The sequence below is a fragment of the Canis aureus genome, chromosome 10 (genome assembly GCF_053574225.1).
Source record: "Canis aureus isolate CA01 chromosome 10, VMU_Caureus_v.1.0, whole genome shotgun sequence".
Lineage (NCBI taxonomy): Eukaryota > Metazoa > Chordata > Mammalia > Carnivora > Canidae > Canis > Canis aureus.
Window position 1 is genome coordinate 12,803,498 of NC_135620.1, and position 22,152 is coordinate 12,825,649.

Below are 22,152 nucleotides of genomic sequence, written 5' to 3' on the forward strand. Positions count from 1 at the left end.
TGGGGCACCCTTGTGGACACACATTTGATCATCCCTGATGAGGGTTTTCCATCCTCTCTCCTATGACTGTATATCAAGTGTTTGTAAACATACATGTGCCCAGAAAAGCCAAGTAGGGTATTTTCTTTGCTTTTGTTTCATTTGTGCAGTAGCTTTTCCTCTCTCAGTAATAAGAATGTCTGTCCCCCAGTCAAATAACCAGGCAGGTGAACGTATTAGACAACGACACAGAGAAAGATATATGTGCATATAAAGGAAAAGATATAGAAAAATAAGTAAAACTGTTAACAAAGACTACACTGGCGGGAAACTTGTGGGTGCAAGTACAGGGGAGGAAGGGTACGGATTACGATCTACCACATAGTCAGAGTCTTCAGGCACATATTCATGGATATAAGATGTCGAGGAGGGAAATAAGTTAGATGGGGTGAAAAATCTATAGCCAGGCTGGAGAGTAAGACTATGAGCCAGGTGTTCACACCTGCAGTAAATGCAAGGGATTTGAGAAGCCGCAAGCAGAACTCAAACTAGATTCTTTGTCAAGTTAGCAGTCTCCTCCCCCGAATCCTGCCAAGCTGTCATCAATCTTCTGCTCCACTGGTGAAAGCTCTAGGTAGGAGAAATGTGTTTTCCACAGTACTAACATCTCTAGCAATACCGCCCTCTTCCCCACAAGGCAATATTGCAGGGATTTTCAGCGGTGCCTGACTCTGGCAGGGTGGGGGAGAGTCAGCAGGAGCAGAGACTCTTTCCTCTCAGGGCTCCTGAGGGCCTGGTATTCCCCGCATTCCTTGGGCTTCTCAGGCCTCTCTGTGGCTATTTTCTCCAGAGCTGGGCACCACATTTCTCCAGGTAACTGGGAGCAGCTGCAGAGGATCAGGTACATCCATCTTTAGCCGGTCCTCCCTTGATGCTATGGGACTCATGAAAACGTCTGTACTCCCATCAGACTGCAGGAATGTGCTGGATACTGTTGTTTGAAATCTTTGGGGTGATGGGTCTGTGTTGCTGTGAGAAAACCAAAGCAGAGAAGAGGATCATTCAGTGAGGAAGGCAGCTTTTCTTATTTTTATGATAAATGTTCATTTGCTCTACATGGCAATTCCCAGGCTCCAATCTAACTGACTTTTGGACCCCAGAAGATGAGCCCTTCCTATATCCCATTGACTAAAAAGCCATACTCTCTCTCATTCATTTTCAACGTCTTTGCAACTTCGTCTACGTTTAACCCCTCTACTGACCTCTTAGAATAAGGCACTCGCAGCTGTAGGGAGAATAAAGAACAAGATATGGGAATTGTGAAACTTCATAAAAGAATACGGGGATCTTCCAGGAAGCAACACATTAAAAGTTGCCAGAAATCAGGGTGCCTGGGTGGCTCAATTAAGCATCCGACTTGATTTTGGCTCAGGTCATGATTTCAGGGTTGTGAGTCTAAGCCACGTGTCAGGTTCCTTGCCGGGGGATCCTGCTTAAGATTTTCTCTCCCCTTCACCTCCACCCCCTCCATCCCCAACAACCCCGGTTGCTCTAAAAAAAAAAAAAAAAAAAAAAAAAAGCAAGCCAGAAATGCCAGAAATGGTCCACAGCAGAAGAGTAGCTTCTTTTTCTCTCTTCTCCAGTTGCATCTGACACTTTAAAGGAAGCAGCCAGAACTACTGGCTCCTAGGATATATTAAATAGGAGTCCTCTGGTTGTTTCTTTCAAGTGGTTGTAACTCCCTAGCAGGTTCTTCCAGGTATGAAACTCACATGACATCTGAGATCTCACCCTCACCCAGGAAAAAGGTGGGACTGTGACTAGCCTTCATACTAACCCTTGCCCATCTCTGCTCTGCCCTTGAAAGGGAGGTAGGCCCAGGGCTAAGACTCCTGTGACACCTGGTTTATCTAAGGAATAATGGGCCCAGGCTTCTCTGCCCTACTTGACTAGTCTTGTCCTTACCCGTCTCCTCAAAGGCATAGGAAGGAAGCAATCTCATTAATTCATCATCAATCAAGTATTCCACCCCAAGTATATATTCCTCTGAAGAAAATTATGCATCATAGTTATTATTAGAACCCAGGGAGACATCGCTGGTGGATGAACCTTTTCTCAGAACCCTGAGTCCCAGGCATCCTCGAGGTATTCTCCTAGCCCTAGGGCCCTCACCTCTTTGACCATGTGGCCTCCAGCAGTCCCTGCTTCCAGGGAGTCTCCTTTTTTCAGTGTGGTGGTAGAGAAGATACGCTGGTGTACGATGCTCTTTAGACTGCATGTGGTGTCTTGCTGTTCAACTTCTTCTCCTCCTTCTTGGGAGAGCAGTGGATAGAATGGAAAGGGGTCCTCTGCTCCTGTTGCTGCTGGTGCACTGGTAGTGGCGGGGTGGTAGATGTGTATAAAGAGAGGTGGGTACGAGGGTTGTTTAGAGAAGATAAAGAAAGCCCCTTGGTAGAGTCTGGTTTACTCTACTTTCTCTCAGGGGCTGAAGAGAGTCTGTTTATTAGCATGAAGACATGTTCATGCCAGAATGATGTTCTTTCTGGCCTCGGTGTGTTCTCTTCCCGGTATTCTCCCCCCTTCTCTTCTTTGCCCTGTTCTTCTTGCTCTTCAGCCAAGCTAAGGCCAGATGGAAAGTATGGCAGCTAAAGCCCTCAGTGACCCCATGCTGGACGTGCTCCCGTAGGGCCTCTAAGCTGGGGAAGACCCGGCAGCAGTCCATGCACCTGAAGCCACTATCCAGGGCCACAAGCCATTCGGGGGTCTTGGCCCTGGAACATTCCTCCACAGCTGGAGTCTCTGCTGGGCTGTCAGCCTCCTCCTTTTCCTCTTGAGCTTCACTGTTCCAGCTGGACTCACTGCCAGTTAGGAGTTCCTTCGTACACACATGACACGGGGTGACTTCTGTATGGACCTTTTCAGGAAAGGCCATTTCTTCTAGTCTTGCCTTCTTTGAGGGAGGCTCCTGCTCTTCCTCTGAATCACTTAAGACAGCCACCCCCCTTTTCATTTGGACATGCATGTAGTAAATTTTCATGAGCCTTTCCTTCTGTGGTTGTACTGAGGGCTCAGAGGGCTGAGTACTACTGACCAGATGGAATGGAAATGAGACATATGGAAAGGGCGAAGAAGTCTCATGTTGCTCAGATTGTCCAGGATGAGAAACATCTTGGTGTTTTTGATGGCTTCCTACGAAAGAGAATTTCAAATGTAAGACAAATAGAGTCTGTATGTGACGTCCGGAGGTGTCAAGGTGGCCATGAGAATATTCCCATGCAGATGTGTGGAGCAGAAGTCTGTACACATGTGGTATTTCGGCATTCTATGAGTGGTGTGTTTTATTTGAGGTGTGTACCTGCTATAATTATGCGGGGATGTGGGTGTAGTGTGTCTTGTGGACTTGCATGTGTGTTTTGGGACACATCTGGTTGAACACTTCCTTTCAAACTGTATTTATTTATTTATTTGCGAGAGAGAGACAGAGACAGAGAGAGCAGAAGTAGAGGGAAAGGGACAAGCAGACTCCTTGCTGAGCGTGGAGTGTGACATGGGGCTGGATCTCACTACTTTGAGATCATGACCCGAGCTGAAACCAAGAGTCGGATGCTCAAATGACTGAGCCACGCAGGCACCCCTGGTGACTGTTTCTGATGTTACTCAGAGGTGACAGTGAATGAGTGTGTGCATGTGTGTTACATAGTGTGACAGAGCATGTGAACAAGTGCGGGGATAATGCTGTTTCCTGTTGACACTGTAGCTTAGAATGCCAGCAGAAGTGACCTGAGCTCCTGAAATATGCCGCTCTGTGAAGTGCCCGAGTCTTCATGAGTGAAGTGGCATGTGGATGAGAAAGGCTGTACATGAAAGTCCATCCTCCTCAGGGTATATCCATTTTCTGCAGTTTGGCTTAGTGTGAGGGAGTTAAAACAGGTGATCTGTACAAGGGGTTGTAAAGGACTTATGGTATTAGTGTGTGAGTGGATGAGTCTGACTGTGTGAGGGAATGAAGGGACAAGGGTGTAGCTATGCCATGCCAGAGACTGGGAAAGTGAATGAGGAAGGAAGGCAAGGAGAAAAGGAAGGAGAAATGGGACCAGAACTGGTAGGAAGGAATACAGATGCAGGAGTGTGGGTGAGGTTGAGTTCATGCACCTCTGAGGCGGAAGGGTGTGATGAAATGTCCACACCACTGCGGGGCTCTACTTGACCTGAAGCTACAACGGTGACTGGGTCCTCCCCCTGAAGCTACACTCCCTTTCTGTTCCTCTGCAGGGGCTTCAGTCCTAGTCCCTCTGCCCTGAAGCCCTCTTCTGCTCTCAAGGGGAGAATAAGATAAGTCAGGCTTGGGCTGAGCAGCTCAGTTGTACCTGCTATCTCTGCTCAGAGGCGACCTGTGTATTTCCCTTACCGTCCTCTTTAGCGAGGATAAACTTACCAGAAGGGGAGATGCAGACGTATTCTGAGGAAGAAGACTTTTCTTCTGCAATCTCACTGCCAGGAGAGACCACATATGACTCAGGCTGAGGCACATTCTCTTGGTTCTTCCAGAATTCTGGGGAAAGGATTAAAAACAAAACAAAACTCTGAGATATGGCATCTTCTGGAGTCTGTGTCAACTCAAAGAGCTACACTGAATGGATATTATTAGTTAGACATCATTACCACACATGAGACTTAACTCTCATAGAAACTAAGGTGACTTTCTTCGTTGAAATGCTACGATTTTCAGGTGACTTTATCTTTTAAAACTTCACTTACTCCTAAATATAACTAAATAATAATTAGTAAAACTGTGTTTATAGTGAATGACCATGATATTATCTCGTGAGATTTCTGGACATGTGTAGAGAGTATTGGACACTTAGAACCATGCCAGTAAAACAGTATGCAGTCACTAAAGTAGGATATTCTCAGCTTGGTTTTCCTTATAGGACACTGTGCAATGAGGGGGCATGGGGTGCAATTTTATGAAGAATTCTGCATGTGTATCTCTCTACGTATGTACTGATATCTGGTATCTATCTATTAACCCTTAAAAACACACGGAGGAGGTATGGATGGATAGATGGATAGATAGATAGATAGATAGATGATAGATAGATAGATAGATAGAGGGCAGCCCCAGTGGCTCAGTGGTTTAGGGCCACCTTCAGCTGGGGGTGTGATCCTGGAGACCCAGGATCTAGTCCGACTACAGGCTCTCTGAATGGAGCCTGCTTCTCCCTCTGCCTGTCTCTCTCTCTCTCTCTGTGCCTCTCATAAAAAAATAAATATAATCTTTAAAAAAGATAGATATATAATGTACAAATGCAGGTAAAAGGAATTTTCAAGGTTCCCGGGGAACCCTGGTGCTGGAAATGTTCAAATTAAGACTTCGCAGTCATGGCCCAAACTTCCTTTCCGAAAATATATTTCCACATTTCTGTTAGATATTTTATCTCCTCATTCAGATCTTTTAAGAGCTTCTTCCAAAGAAGACAGGGATGCCTCCCTGGTACATTTCTGCTTATTAATTAGGAATACAGACCTTGGACAGTCCTCGTGAGAAGGGGTCCTTTATGGCATTGCGGGGCATAGGCTCGTAATTCTAATTTTTGGCTAACATGCTGCCTCACCTCCCTGCCTGATTTCCCCCCAGCCCCTCCCACTCCCACCATATTACCTCTGTCAAAGAGCTTGTCTGCAGGAGAGATACGGGAAATATATTCTGAGTCTGAAACTTCTGCCCTCTGGCTGTGGCCTTGGGCCAACCCAGAGGGTCCAGAAAGTAGAATGTCTTCATCTGTGTTTAAGACTTCTGGGAAAGAGAAGGACAATCAGATAGATGATATCTTTGCCTCCATTAAACATTCGAGAAATACCATGTATAATAACACACACAGCACTTGTTCCCAGGAAGATTATAGTCTGGCTTCTATCCAGAGGTCTAAAATCTAGGTACCTAAAACTATTTGCTGGAATGAAATGTCTGGTTACCTATGAGAGCATGAGAGCCCTAGGTTGTTTCCTGCAGTTGATCAGAGGCTCAAATTCTTGCCTGGCACATGGTAAGGTGCCCATATTATTTGTTATTACTACTCCATTTACCACAAGAATAAATGCAGAGCAGGTATGTCAGTACAGGTCTTCAGTCTGCCACCTGTGGTTTATGATACCGAGGTCCTGCTGCCTCCGGGGAGGGTTAGGATTTACAGGGAGGAATGACAGACTTCGATCAGTTGGCCTCCTCTTCCACATATCTGCTCCTGTGCTCCAGGGACCTCACCTGAGGGCTCTGCTGGACAGCTCTGCAGGACTGGAGACTCCAGGAGGATCCCCAAAGCTGACTCCAGACGGCACTTCCCAGCAACGGGCACAGCTCCCCTGTCAGGAGCTACGGACTGGCCAAATGGCTCAGCTGTCACTTGGCCTAGTTAGTGGTGTCATCTTCCTCATGTTCCACACACATTGTTCTGATCAGTTTTTGCCTCTATACTTACCATACTCATAAGCCTACCACTAAACTTTCCCACTAAACAGCTAAATTCTAAGTTGTTGATTGTTTTCCTAGTAAAATATGTATATTTCTGGGATCGGGTTTTACCTCTATCATGAACTTCAACACATCCCGAAAATCGCCAGTTAGTTGTTCTTCCTCTTAATCTACATTTGCAAACTCAACTTTCAGTAAATAGGTAAATTTCTGTTCCTGATAAAATAACTCAAACATATTAAGTCTCTTCCTATGTTTAAAAAGTTTATTTAAGCTTGTACCCAAATTTAACATCACAAAATGCACCTACTTTGTCTCTTAGGTCACTGGAGAGTATCTGGTAGGTCATGTTATAGGCATGAGACAAGTCAGTGGGGGGTGGATTATTTTTTAGAGACGTAGTATGTGTACCGTGTTCGGTGAGTACTGTCTGATTGTGTACGTGTCTGTCATGTTTCTTCAACAATTTTATTAGGAGGCGTACGGGTGCCATGGCCATTCTACGTAAAGGTAGCATGAGCATCATATATTAGCGGATGGTACTGCATAATCCCGTATATGTAAAGGTGGTATGAGTGATCTGGGTGTCATGTACTACTGAGGTTCAAGTTGTGACATACTGTCTATTTGATTTATGGGAGAGATATGGACGTGTGTAATTTTGTGAGATCTGTTGAGATTGTGAAAGTGCTAGGATAGAGGCAAGGATAGTGGCAAGACCTCACGTGAGGTCCTAGATTGTGGAATTACCTGAGGGGCCTAAGCGACCTGGGACAGAGGAGTTTTACACGATGTTATATGATTGTGTGGCTTTGTTCACTGTTAATGTGAAATATGAAGTTCTACAAGAATGAGATTATTTGTGTGAGTTTGAGATAAATATGTTCTGTGTTTTCAAATTTTTTATCTTTTATGTTTTCTACTTTTTTATCTGAAACCTGTCTTTTTTTCACCCTTCTTTTCTTTATGATGTGACTGTTCTTTTCATCCAGCACATTATGTTATATTGTTATTAGATAATTGCTGTGGATATGGTCACTGCCTGACAGATCACCATTCTTTTGAAAGACTGTGTGCTTCTCCCCAGTTGCTTTAACATCTTTGTTATTGAGGTTCTGAATATTGGCTTTAGTGTCCTTAGTTTAGTGGGGATTTATTTTTGCCATTTCTGTAACGAGCTTCCTAATAATGTTTCCTGATTCTACGGGTTTGTATCTTCCAGAGTTCTGAAACATAAATCTTGGCAATTACTTCTTTATCTGTCTTATGTTCTCTGTTTTATTCTAAACAATCATTAGTTTGATATGTCATACTTTCACATTTTATCCTCATTTATCTTAATCCTTTTTTTTTGTATTGCCAATGTATTGATCACTCTGATTTATATTTGTAAGTAATTCCCGGCTCCAGCATGGCTCTAGCCTTCAGGTCACAAATGTTCTTTTCCTCTGACAAATGTGATGTTTAACTCATCCACATTTCTTATTATTTCTAGAACATTATTTCTCATTTCTAAAACTTGGTTTTTTAAATCTTTTTATTGATAGTGTTTTATGTTTTTACATGTTTAATAACTGTAAACATTCTTATTTACCATTCCTATTGTTCAAGTAAATGATTTTCTTTGAAGCTAAATCTTAGTGTTCATTGTGTTTGCAGAATCTACTTTAGATTATGTGTTTTGTAGTTTTGCATGGGGAGCTCATGTTCCGTAAGTCATTACCTATAAGACTCTTTTACATGGATGACTAACGATTCAGAGCTCTTTTACATTTCTTCAGTGAGAAATTACTAGAGTACTGAAATCTTTGGTTTAATTTTACATTAATTCTTTGCTTGTAGGTTTAACTGACATACAGCAATTCTGGATACATCCCTCAATAAATGATATTTTCCCAAAATGAATGCACGGACTTTCTCTCTAACGTCTGATAGTGAAAACTGTTTGTGTTCCTTTTGTTTTTTGTTTTTGTTTTTTTAGATTATTTACTTATTTATTCATGACAGACAGAGGGAGAGAGAGAGAGAGAGAGACAGGCAGAGAGAGAAGCAGGCTCCATGCAGGGAGCCCACCAAGGCACTGGATCCCAGGTCTGGAGGATCAGGCCCCGGGCTGAAGGTGGCGCTAAACATCTGAGCCACCCAGGCTCCCCCATGAAAACTGTTTGTATTCAGTTCCTAGTGAGGATACAAAAACAAGAGACTCAGATTCCCAAGTAACAGATGAGGATAAGATTATAACTGGGTCTGATGTGTACCTTTCTCCCACTAGCTGAGAGATGCTTAGCTGGGTGTCTACCAGTCTGTTCAGGCTCCCACTGCCCTAATCTTCTTGACTTTGCATGCCTTTCCTTGCCCCTTACCTGCAGAAGACAGATGACTCAAGGAGGAATAGCAGGAGAAGTATTCTGATTCAGAGGATTCACCTTTTGCCACAGGGACCAGAGTATTGTCTTCCAAAGAGGGGCCAGGTGGTGGATCAAATTTGCTTGATTTTGAGATTCCTAAAACATTCAATATAAGTCAGAAAAGCAGCTGGTTCCATTCTGTTCCCCCTCCTATACTCTTCTGCCTATCCTATTCTTCCCATTGACTTCTATGGAAATACTTACTTTGTTCTGAACAGAAATTCTTTTTTTTAAAAAAAGATTTATTTATTTATTTATTCCTAGAGAGGCAGAAAGAAAGAGAGGCAGAGACTCAGTCAGAGGGAGAAGCAGGTTCCATGCAGAGAGCCTGACATGGGACTCGACACAGGGTCTCCAGGATCACGCCCTGGGCTGCAGAGGGTCATAAACCACTGTGGCACTGGGGCTGCCCCATGAAAACTGTTTGTATTCAGTTCCTAGTGAGGATACAAGAACAAGAGACTCGGATTCCCAAACAAGAGGTGAGGATAAGATAATAACCGGGTCTGATGTGTACCTTTCTCCCACTAGCTGAGAGATGCTTAGCTGGGTGTCTACCAGTCTGTTCAGGCTCCCACTGCCCTAATCTTCTTGACTTTGCATGCCTTTCCTTGCCCCTTACCTGCAGAAGACAGACGACTCACGGAGGAATAGCAGGAGAAGTATTCTGATTCAGAGGACTCACCTTTTGCCCCAGGGACCAGAGTATTGTCTTCCAAAGAGGGGCCAGGTGGTGGATCAAATTTGCTTGATTTTGAGATTCCTATAAAATTCAATATAAGTCAGAGAAACAGCTGATTCCATTCTGTTCCTCCTCCTATACTATTCACCCTAACGTATTCTTCCCATTCACTTCTACGGGAATACTTACTTTGTTCTGAACAGTAATCTTTTTTTTTTTTTAAAGATTTATTTATTTATTTATTATTTATTTATTTATTTATTTATTTATTTATTTATTTATTTATTTATTCCTAGAGATGCAGAGAGAAAGAGAGGCAGAGACACAGGCAGAGGGAGAAGCAGCCTCCATGCAGAGAGCCTGACATGGGACTTGATCCAGGGTCTCCTGGATTACGCCCTGGGCTGCAGGCACCCTAAACCACTGCCGCTTTGGGGATGCCCCATGAAAACTGTTTGTATTCAGTTCCTAGTGAGGATAAAGAACAAGACACTCGGATTCCCAAGTAACAGATAAGGATAAGATTATAACTGCGTCTGATGTGTACCTTTCTCCCACTAGCTGAGAGATGCTGAGCTGGTTGTCTACCAGTCTGTTCAGGCTCCCACTGCCCTAATCTGCCCAGACTTTGCATGCCTTTCCTTGCCCCTTACCTGCAGAAGACAGATGACTCAAGGGGGAATAGCAGGAAAAGTATTCTGATTCAGAATATTCACCCTTTGCCTCAGGGACCCCAGTATTGTCTTCCACAGAGGGGCCAGGTGGTGGATCAAATTTGCTTGATTTTGAGATTCCTAAAAATTCAATATGAGTCAGAAAAACAGCTGGTTCCATTCTGTTCCCCCTCCTATACTCTTCTCCCTAACCTATTCTTCCCATTGACTTTATGGAAATACTTACTTTGTTCTGATCAGTAATCCTGATTTATTTATTTATTTATTTATTTATTTATTTATTTATTTATTTATTTATTTATTTATTCATTCATTCATTCATTCATTCATTCCTAGAGATGCAGAGAGAAAGAGAGGCAGAGACACAGGCAGACGGAGAAGCAGGCTCCATGCAGAGAGCCTGACATGGGACTCCACCCAGGGTCTCCAGGATCACGCCCTGTGCTGCAGGCAGCCCTAAATGGTTGCGGCACTGGGGCTGACCCATGAAAACTGTTCATATTCAGTTCCTAGTGAGGATATAAGAACAAGAGACTCGGATTCCCAAATTGAGATGAGGATAGGATTATAACTGGCTCTGATGTGTACCTTTCTCCCACTAGCTGAGAGATGCTGAGCTGGGTGTCTACCAGTCTGTTCAGGCTCCCACTGCCCTAATCTTCTTGACTTTGCATGCCTTTCCTTGCCCCTTACCTGCAGAAGACAGATGACTCAAGGAGGAATAGCAGGAGAAGTATTCTGATTCAGAGGATTCACCTTTTGCCTCAGGGACCAGAGTATTGTCTTCTGTCCCCAGAAAGCACAAACATTGTTGGAAATATCAAGTCCTCTTCCCAAGTAGGAGTCAACACTTGTAACTTCAGGGTTAGCCTTAATCTGCCCTCCCCCAACTCCCCAGCACTGAACAATGGTTTCTCCTCCTAGATGTTACTTGTTTACTTTTAACTTCCATAGCAACCAGAACTACTTCAGTTTTCCATTTCTTCAGAAACAATCTCCTCAATTTAACCATTATCATTAAACAGTGGTATATGTACATATTCTGCCCTTTTCTTGCATTTTAGATAGGAACCCCGCATTTACATTCTCATAGTCTGAGACAAAATTCTTTTTTGCTTCTGAGTAAGTAAATTCTGACTTTATACTCTCATCCCTGTACAACCAGTTTCAAGTGCTCTTTTAAAAATTTCTCCTTACTTCTATGAGCCACATTTTCTTCTTCATTAACAGGAGAAAGTACTACTGGAAAACTTATAATAACATCCTATACTACATCAATGCCCTTAGGCAGAAATAAAATATAGGAAAATACAATTTCCACAGAAAGAGTACTAATCAGCCACTCACTAAGTCTGTAGCGCAGTAACCCAGAGTGACATAGAGATGGCACAGGTCTTAAGCTGCAGAGACAAGGTTTTGGTCACTTGAATTTTCTCTTGACTCTCAGAGACTATCTGAGCCCTCAGAAAGACTAGCATATATACACATCCCTCCCCCGCTTCCCTTCTTCTCTCCTCCTTTCTTTAGAGGCAGTTCCTTGTCACCCTGTGCTCAGAGAAGATGCTTAACACATACCTTTTGACCTCTTGACAGTTTAGGGGGAACTTGTACTTTCTAGATGCTTCCTTTTTCGTTTCTGCTTCATGGTTCACCTCTTCAGAGAGTGACTCCAATCAGTACCTTTCTCCCTGAAACTCAGCTCAGAGAGTCGGCTAACAATAACGAAGAATCAAACTAGTTCACTTGTACACTCACGAACAACAAATCAGTAGAGAAACTACTTCCTCACTAAATCACTGTCCTGACCAGTGCTCAACATACCAACAGGGCTATTATGATGCAAGCCAGCATCAGAGTTCTGTGACCTAGGGATTACATCAGCACACACCAGGAACCCTGCTGATACTCACAGGATTCAAGGACTGCCACAACTCAGACTAGAGCCATTGCTTTCATCCACTGGGAACTATCATCAACTTGAATTTGTGTATCTTGCACTTGACATCAAAACAAGAGAAAAGAGGACTTGGATTAACTAAAGAACATTCTTTCTTGTGTCTACAGTAACCACATCATTGAATCTCCCCACAGAGAAGGCAATACCTGAGACAACTAGGGTTTAACCATGCCTGAATGATAGAAAACAATTCACATTAGATCTTATTAGTAATATTATTTAACTTATGTGAAACAGTTATAGCTTTGGTATATGTGAGTGTATAGGTGTGGATTTGAGGGCATTTCATAATTCTATACAACGCTAAAATATTTTGAATTTTCCCCCACCACTGGGAATAGTCTCGTGTATTTTTACAACAAGCCACTGTCTCTTTTGCTATTCTTTTCCTAATTATTTCCCAAGAGGCTTGGAGAAAGAGAAAACCCCTAGATTTACATTCCCTGGCCCTCATAATGAATCCTATTCTGGTCAAGCCTAGAAGTCTCATTCTCCAGGCATCTGTTCCAGGCCCCAGTTTATGTCCTCTGGAAACAGCTGGGCTCTGTATAGAGTCCAAACTCTGTGGTTAGCTCCATCCCACCTCCCATCCACCACTGCATACACCCTCCTCCCTCAGGGACAATCTGTATTTACCTTTATCAGTTACACTAGAACCAGGCCATGGTCTCGAGCCTCCTTCAGTCTTCTCTGGCCCCAGTGGGTGCTGCCTCTGTACATTCCCATCACTTAATAGGGGCTCAGCCTCTTAGAGTCACTGAATGGCAGGCACATTCATCAAGAATGCTTAGCCTTTTTACCGATCAGAAAAAGTAAAAACAAAAATTAGATACTATATTACATGTATCACATTGGTAAAAGTTAGGTCAAACTATACACATGATTATAAGGATATGGATTTTAAAAAAAACAAATCTTCATGATCTAAAATGTCTTCTGCAGCCATGCTGAAGAACAATTAGTCAACATATTATAAAATTAAATAAGCATATAAGCCATGATCCTATAATCTCATTCTTTAAAGCGACCATTGCAAGGCTGATACTAATACCATTATTTATACTAGCAGGGAGCTGTCATGTTAGTTTAGTTTCCAACTTCAGAGGAGTGGGTAAGCAAAGTGTGGTAGGGACATATGACAGAATTCATTCCCAGGGATAGAAGTCAAGCCCCTTAAAATACATGCCTACAGAGCAGAGCACCAGGAAGGAACTGGCAATCAGAGATTAAAACAAAAACAAAAACAAAACATAATCAATGAAATAACCACAAATATTTCCTTGACCAGACTAGTGACTAAGGAGATTCATGAAATTAAGAGTGAATACATTTTGGAAGAAAAAAAAAAAAGAAAGAATTCCACCCAAAAGTAAAATGGCTCAGATTATGTCCAGATCTAAGGAAGAACTGTTCTAAACATCCTTTACTGTGTTAATTCCCTATGTCTGCTACAGTAAAATAGAAGAAATTAGTGACTTAAAATAAAAATTTATTATCTCACATACAGTTCCAGAGGCCAGAAGTCTGATAGGGATCTCACAGCCTGAAATCAAGTGTTAGTGGGACTGGTTCCACCCAGAGGCTCCTGGGGAGAATCTGTTCTCTTTTCTTTTCCAGGCTTTCAAGGCTGCCTGCATTCCTTGGCTCTTGTTCCCTTCCTTCATCTTCAAACACATCACTTCAACAACCGTTTCCATCGCACATCAGTATTCAATTTTTCTCTTAGTCCCCTCTGCTAAGGATTCTTTTTATTATATCAGCCCCATACAGGCAATCCAGAATATTTCTCTCTCAAAATCCTTAACTTACTCCCTTCTGTGAAGGCTCTTTTTACACTTAAAATAACATATTCAGAGGCTCTAGGGATTGGGGGAGTGGACATCTTCTTCCAGATGCAGGGAGAGTGAGTATGTCAGCTACCACAGCAAGACAAAAACAAAGCATGTCAGAGTAAATTCACACCACCTCACACCAGTGAGAATGGGGAAACAGGAAACAACAGGAAACAACAAATGTTGGAGAGGATGCGGAGAAAAGGGAACCCTCTTACACTGTTGGTGGGAATGTGAACTGGTACAGCCACTCTGGAAAACTGTGTGGAGGTTCCTCAAAGAGTTAAAAATAGACCTGCCCTACGACCCAGCAATTGCACTGTTGGGGATTTACCCCAAAGATACAGATGCAATGAAACGCCGGGACACCTGCACCCTGATGTTTATAGCAGCAATGGCCACAATAGCCAAGCTGTGGAAGGAGCCTCGGTGTCCATCGAAAGATGAATGGATAAAGAAGATGTGGTTTATGTATACAGTGGAATATTCCTCAGCTATTAGAAATGACAAATACCCACCATTTGCTTCAACATGGATGGAACTGGAGGGTATTCTGCTGAGTGAAGTCAGTCAATCGGAGAAGGACAAACCTTTTATGTTCTCATTCATTTGGGGAATTTAAATAACAGTGAAAGGGAATATGAGGGAAGGGAGAAGAAATGTGTGGGAAATATCAGAAAGGGAGACAGAACGTAAAGACTGCTAACTCTGGGAAACGAACTAGGGGTGGTAGAAGGGGAGGAGGGCGGGGGGTGGTAGTGAATGGGTGACGGGCACTAGGGGTTATTCTGTATGTTGGTAAATTGAACACTAATAAAAAATAAATTAAAAAAGAAAAAAGAAAAATGCACTAAGGAAAAGGTTAGTGCCATCCAGGAAAAAAAAAAACAAAAACAAAACAAACAAACAAACAAACAAAAAAAAACATTGTGTTTTCCTTGATGTTCATACAGAAAAAAAGAAAAAAAGAAAACATGAGAATTACACTGAGATGTGAATAATGACAAGAAAATGAGGTAGTATCACTAAAATCTATCTCTTATCACCTCATCAAAATGTTTAAAAATACTAAAAGTAAATGAATAATTTACAAGTGGCAACACAATACCATTTTTTAAAAAGTACACAACCATAAAAAAGTTAACAACTGAGAAAGGTTGTAACAGATGATTCTATCGTACATTGGAAAAGAAGTACAGGAGTTAGTTTGGGGGAGAAGAATCTGAGGGGAAGTAAAGCCTGCATATGGGGCCACTGTGTAATTTGCACTTGTATGATAAGACATATGCTATGTACTCTTGAAAGGTAGTGTTATACCCAGTTCCTATAGTCTGGATGGATATGTGATAATTGCCTTAGCTAGGAAAATATCAAAGGGAATTTCCCCCATTTATATCAGAACATATAGAGATGAATGGAGTTGGGACATCTTGATGGCTTAGTCAATTAAGTTTCTGACTCTTAATTTGGGCTCAGGTGATGATCTCAAGGTTGGAAAGTCAAGTCCTGTATCAAGCATTGCACTAGATGTGGAGCCTGCTAATACCTCTCTGTCTCCCTCTCCCTCTGCCTCTCCTTCCTTTCTCACCCACTCTCTCTGTCTCTCCTTCTCACCTCTCTCTTAAAAAAAAAAAAAAAAGAATGGACTTGCCCATATTAAGGGTATGAATAATGAGATATGTAAGGCAAATTTTAAAGCACATTAAATAGAAAGTATGCATGTGTGTGTCTGCATGCACACATGTACGTTACTGGGAAAAATAGAAAAGCTCTTCTCCCACCCAAAAATCCTCCACAAAGATAGTAGAGATAGAAAACATTTGTATTTTAGGGGTCCTGGGTGGCTTCATTGGTTAAGTGGCTGACTTTGGCTCAGGTCATGATCTCAGGGTCCTGGAATCCAGCCCTGAGTCCAGCTCTGTGCTCAGGAGGGTGTCTGCTTCTTCCTCTCCCTCCTTCTCACTAAGGCTCATTCTCTCTCTCTCTCAAATCTTTTTTTTTTAAGATTTTTTTATTTATTCATAAGACATACACACATACACAGAAGTAGAGACATAGGCAGAGGGAGAAGCGAGCTCCATGCAGGGAGCCCAATGTGGGACTCCATCCCAAGATTCCAGTATCACACCCTGAGCTGAAGGCAGACATTTAACCGCTGAGATATGCAGGGGTCCCTCAAAGAAATCTTTAAAAGAAAACATTTGTATTTTTATATAAACATTAAACAACAATGTAAGACATATGACAGGCATTCAAGTAACTGCAAAGGTAAAAATTAATCCCACATCCTCATACAGCCAAGCAGAGATAAACCATTAAATATGTCTTTTCAAAATGGACTTCTGGTTCTCACATAAGGGGATTTGACAGTCCCATTTGTCACACATAAATTATTCTGAGTTTACCTAGTACTTGGAATGATCACCTATTTTGGCTTACTGGCTTTCTCCAGAGAGAAACTTCACATATCTTGATGATGGAAAGAAGTTTTGGAATTAGGAGTGACGATTAGGCTCTAGGCTCGTATTCACTCACAGAAACTGGACAATAGGTTTATTGTCCCTTGATGTTTGCATTTCAGAGATGGTGTCCTGGTCTCTGAGAAAAACATTTCTGCATTTTAGAACCGACAAAAGGCCTATTTAATTTTATACAGTCAAAAAGGAAAGTACTTGAAACTATGTTTTCCAAAACATTCTAAGTAAAAGGAAATGGGAAAAATTCCCTTTAGAATAGAATTAAGTCTTATTTTTATGTGTATCTGTCCTAACAGGATGCATGTTTATGAACATGAAAATAAAGATTTCAGCCTGAAAGAGAAACAATCCAACTGAAGCTTCCTAAAATACCTAAAAATAAGTCAGAATATGGATATGGGTATGCCTTTCAAAGGATTAAGTTTTCATGTTTCAGGAACTAATTTATTCAAACTAAATTTAATCAATAAACCTATGCATAAACTTAATGTAATTACAGAAAAAAAAAAAAGTGTTTACATCTAAGTGCATCTCCCTGTCAAAAATGAGGACAATGAACACAGAAACTAATACTTGATTATATACCTTTATTATTATTTATAGTTTAAATAGAAACCAGATGCATAGCGCTTGACTGGCTGAGTTAGTAGGAGCCTATGACTCTTGATCTCAAGGTCATGAGTTCAGGCCCCACATTGTGTGTAGAGATTACTTACGATCTTTAAAAAAAAAAAACACACACATTTGTATTACTATCTAACTAGCAGGTAAATTATTAATTAAAAAGTGACACTAGGAAAAATGACTTTATAAATACAACCAGAATGGACATCATTTGTACTTTACCAGTGATGACTCTCCTTCTCAGAGTTTCTATTCCTTATAGAAGAGATCTCCTGCTACACTCTCACTGCCTTTTATGTGAGCTTTATAATGTGTGTGCAACTTCACTTACACCCTTCTTTGTATCTTAAATCATATGTTCTAAGTGTTGATCTTTTAATTCTCCTGGATTAAAATAGTCTAATGTGCAATAAAGACGATTATTTTATAAGACATTTTCTGTTAATTTGTATGGTACTTGTGAGTATCACAAAAAAAAAAATCCAAAACAATGTGTAAAAAATTAGAAAAGTATTGCCAAGTAAGAAAGTAGTACAAATGACATACATAGTTTTAATACCATAGTTTATGTTGTTTTTCCACATTTTTCTATTGATTTATAAAAAATTTAGGTTAAAGATTATTCAGATATTCTTTTAGATTCTGTCTTTTTTTCCCCTTAAGATTTATTTATTGATTTTTGAGAGAACACACACCCAGAAGTGGGGGGAATCCTCAAGCAGATTCTGCCCTGAGCCATATAGGGCTGATCTCACTATGCATGAGATCATGCCCTGAGCCAAAACCAAGAGTGGCATGCTCAACAGGCTGAGCTACCCAGGCTCATGTAGATTCAGCTTTGTCATTTAACAATGAATTACAAGTATTTTCTCAATTAAAGTTCATCAAGTTTGTTAATAGCTAACTATTCATTTTTCTAGAGGCACTGTCATTTTAAAAACATTATTGGGGTTCTGTTTGCGGAAATATAATCGACATGCAATATTCTGTTAGTTTCAGGTATACATTATAGTCAGTATTTTTATACATTAGGAAATGAGGAGTTACCATCCCTCATCATACAGCTATTACAATATTATTCACTGTATTCCCTATCCTGTGCATTTTATCCCCATGACTTATTTTATCTCTAAATTTATAAATCTTAATCCCCCTCATCTGTACCCTTTCCCCTTCCCCTCTGCCTTCTGCCAATCACCAGTTTGTTTTCTACACCTATAAGTCTGCTTCTCTTTGTTCACTTGTTTTGATTTTAGATTCTACCTATAGGTAAAAGCATATGGTATTTGTCTTTCTCTCCCTGACTTAATTTCATTTAGTATAATACTTTCTAGGTCCATCAATTTTGCTACATGTGACAAGGTTTCATTCTTTTGTAATTTTTTTATATCTGAGTAATATTTATGTATGTGTGTGTGTGTGACATTCTTTATCCATCTATCATTGGATGCTTAGGTTTCTCACATATCTTGACTATTATAGGTAATATTACAATAAATATGGGGGTGCATATGTTTCTTTGAATATGTTTTCATTTTCTTCAGATAAATGCCCAGAAGTGGAATTCCTGTATGGTATTTCTATTTTTAGTTTTTTGAGGAACCAGTGTTTTACATAGTGGTTATTTATATTCCCATGAACAGTATATAAGGGCTCCCTTTATTGTATATTCTTACCATGGTTTGTTTTGTTTTGTTTATTTTTTGACTTTTTCATCATAGTCTGACTGCTGTGGGGTGATATCTCATTGTGGTTTGGATTTGCATTTCCCTAATGACTAGTGATTTTGAGCTGTTTTTCATGTACTTGTTGGCTGTCTTTGTGTCTTCTTTAGAAAAGTGTATTCAAGACTTCTGCCCATTTTTAATCCTTTTTAAAAAATACTAAGTTGTGTAACTTCTTTATGTATTTGAATATTAACTCCTTATCAAATATATTATTCCCAAACAACTTCTTGCATTGAGTAGGTTGCTTTTTTGTTTTGCTTTGATAAGATTTTTATCCTTTGTTTTGTTAATGTAGTGTATCTTATTGATGGATTTGCTGATATTGACCACCCTATTTCAGGAGCAATTCCCACTTGATTGTATGATACTTTCGATGTATTTTTATTATTTATTATTTGTTTTTTATCTTATTTTATTTTTAAAAATATTTTATTTATTTATTCATGAGAGACACAGAATGAAAGAGAGAGGCAGAGACACAGGCAGAGGGAGAAGCAGGCTCCCCATGGGGAGCCCGATGCGGGACTCGATTCTAAGACCCTGGGATCAAGACCTGAGCCAAAGGCAGACGCTCAACCACTGAGCCACCCAGGTGCTCCTTGTATTTTAAATTTTTTTAAAATCCACTTAGTTAACATGTAGTGTAATATTAGTTTCAGGTGTACAGCTTAGTGATTCCTCATTCTGTACATTATCTGGTGCTCCTTACAAGTCTTTTGTTAATTCTTTTTGGGAGTATTCTGTTGAGAATTTTTAAATCTCTGTTCATCAGGGATATTAGCCTATAATTTTTTTCTTTTTGGGGTCTGTCTGGCTTTGGTATCAGGGTAATGCTGACCTTCTAAAAGGATTTTGGAATCATTCTTTCCTCTTCAGTTTTTTTAAAAAATAAGTGTAAGTAGAAACTCTTCTTTAGATCTTTGGTAGAATTTACCTATGAAGAAGCCTATGGGTCCTGAATTTTGGTTTTTGGAGGGTTTTAAAATTGCTAATTCAATTTTCATTACTTGTCTATTCAGTCTATTCAGATTTTATATTCCTTCCTGTCTCAGTCTTGGAGGTTGCATGTTTCGAGGAATTAATCTATTTCTTCTAGGTTTTATAATTTGTTGCTTTGTAATTTTTTTATAGTGGTCTCATGATCCTTTGTATTTCCCTAGTGTCAGTTGTTGCTTCTTTCATTTCTCATTTTATTTATTTGGGCCTCTTTTTTTCTTGATGACTCTCCCTAGAGATTTATCAATGTATCTTTTTAAAAAACCACCTTTTAGTTTCATTGATCTTCTGTCTTGTGGGTTTTAGTCTCTATTAATATTCTACTCTGGTATTTATTATTTGTTTTCTTCTAATTCATGATTTTGTTTGTTGGTCTTTCTCTAGTCCTTTTAGATGTAAGGTTAGATTGAAGTTTTTTCTTGTTTCTTGTTTCTTTATCACTACAACTTTGTTCTTGAAACTGCTTTTGTTACATCCTGTAAGTTTTGGAAAGTTGTATTTTCAATTTTGTGTCAAAAATTTTTTGATTTCTTCATTGACCCATTGGTTGTTTAGTAGCATGTTGCTTAGCCTCCATGTGTTTGTGTTTTTTCCATTTTTTCTTCTTGTAACTGATTTTTCATTTCCTGCCCTTGTTTGAATAGATGCTTAGTATGACTTCAGTCTTTTGAAATTTATTAAGATTTGTTTTGTGGACCAACATTCAATATATCCTGGAGAATGTTTCCTGTACACTTAAAAATATGTATATCCTGCAGTTTGGGGATGAGATGTTCTGTATATATTGAGTAAATCTATCTGGTCTAACATGTTTTTTGTTTTTGTTTTTTTAATTTATTTTTTATTGGTGTTCAATTTACTAACATACAGAATAACCCCCAGTGCCCGTCACCCATTCACTCCCACCCCCCGCCCTCCTCCCCTTCTACCACCCCTAGTTCGTTTCCCAGAGTTAGCAGTCTTTACATTCTGTCTCCCTTTCTGATATTTCCCACACATTTCTTCTCCCTTCCCTTATATTCCCTTTCACTATTATTTATATTCCCCAAATGAATGAGAACATATAATGTTTGTCCTTCTCCGACTGACTTACTTCACTCAGCATAATACCCTCCAGTTCCATCCACGTTGAAGCAAATGGTGGGTATTTGTCATTTCTAATAGCTGAGTAATATTCCATTGTATACATAAACCACATCTTCTTTATCCATTCATCTTTCGATGGACACCGAGGCTCCTTCCACAGTTTGGCTATCGTGGCCATTGCTGCTATAAACATCGGGGTGCAGGTGTCCCGGCGTTTCACTGCATCTGTATCTTTGGGGAAAATCCCCAATAGTGCAATTGCTGGGTCGTAGGGCAGGTCTATTTTTAACTCTTTGAGGAACCTCCACACAGTTTTCCAGAGTGGCTGCACCAGTTCACATTCCCACCAACAGTGTAAGAGGGTTCCCTTTTCTCTGCATCCCCTCCAACATTTGTTGTTTCCTGCCTTGTTAATTTTCCCCATTCCCACCGGTGTGAGGTGGTATCTCATTGTGGTTTTGATTTGTATTTCCCTGATGGCAAGTGATGTAGAGCATTTTCTCATATGCATGTTGGCCATGTCTATGTCTTCCTCTGTGAGATTTCTGTTCATGTCTTTTGCCCATTTCATGATTGGATTCTTTGTTTCTTTGGTGTTGAGTTTAATAAGTTCTTTATAGATCTTGGAAACTAGCCCTTTATCTGATATGTCATTTGCAAATATCTTCTCCCATTCTGTAGGTTGTCTTTGAGTTTTGTTGACTGTATCCTTTGCTGTGCAAAAGCTTCTTATCTTGATGAAGTCCCAATAGTTCATTTTTGCTTTTGTTTCTTTTGCCTTCGTGGATGTATCTTGCAAGAAGTTACTGTGGCCAAGTTCAAAAAGGGTGTTGCCTGTGTTCTTCTCTAGGATTTTGATGGAATCTTGTCTCACATTTAGATCTTTCATCCATTTTGAGTTTATCTTTGTGTATGGTGAAAGAGAGTGGTCTAGTTTCATTCTTCTGCATGTGGATGTCCAATTTTCCCAGCACCGTTTATTGAAGAGACTGTCTTTCTTCCAATGGATAGTCTTTCCTCCTTTATCGAATATTAGTTGACCATAAAGTTCAGGGTCCACTTCTGGGTTCTCTTTTCTGTTCCACTGATCTATGTGTCTGTTTTTGTGCCAGTACCACACTGTCTTGATGACCACAGCTTTGTAGTACAACCTGAAATCTGGCATTGTAATGCCCCCAGATATGGTTTTCTTTTTTAAAATTCCCCTGGCTATTCGGGGTCTTTTCTGATTCCACACA

At 40.4% G+C, this 22,152-nt stretch overlaps 1 protein-coding gene, 2 long non-coding RNA genes and 1 pseudogene across 6 annotated transcripts in view; all 4 read right to left on the minus strand.

The window, feature by feature from the left end:
• LOC144321982 (uncharacterized) overlaps window positions 1-22,152 on the minus strand; it is a 566,375-nt gene that overhangs the window by 17,378 nt on the left and 526,845 nt on the right. The gene's annotated exons all lie outside the window — the stretch shown is intronic.
• On the minus strand, window positions 365-2,260 carry LOC144321978 (uncharacterized). Its single transcript, XR_013387524.1, has 2 exons — window positions 2,152-2,260; window positions 365-1,008 (listed from the first exon to the last, which is right to left on the minus strand). It is a non-coding gene; the product is annotated as an uncharacterized LOC144321978 (long non-coding RNA).
• On the minus strand, window positions 2,257-5,785 carry LOC144321977 (protein FAM170A pseudogene; annotated as a pseudogene). Its single transcript, XR_013387523.1, has 3 exons — window positions 5,642-5,785; window positions 4,415-4,531; window positions 2,257-3,168 (listed from the first exon to the last, which is right to left on the minus strand). The product of XR_013387523.1 is annotated as a protein FAM170A pseudogene (transcript).
• Window positions 8,752-12,556, minus strand: LOC144321586 (uncharacterized). Of its 2 annotated transcripts, none has more exons than XR_013387183.1 (5): window positions 12,126-12,556; window positions 10,909-10,998; window positions 10,195-10,335; window positions 9,482-9,622; window positions 8,752-8,955 (listed from the first exon to the last, which is right to left on the minus strand). It is a non-coding gene; the product is annotated as an uncharacterized LOC144321586 (long non-coding RNA). The 2 variants fall into 2 exon arrangements; XR_013387181.1 differs by lacking the exon at window positions 12,126-12,556 and adding an exon at window positions 11,791-12,032 and having other exon boundaries at window positions 8,753-8,955.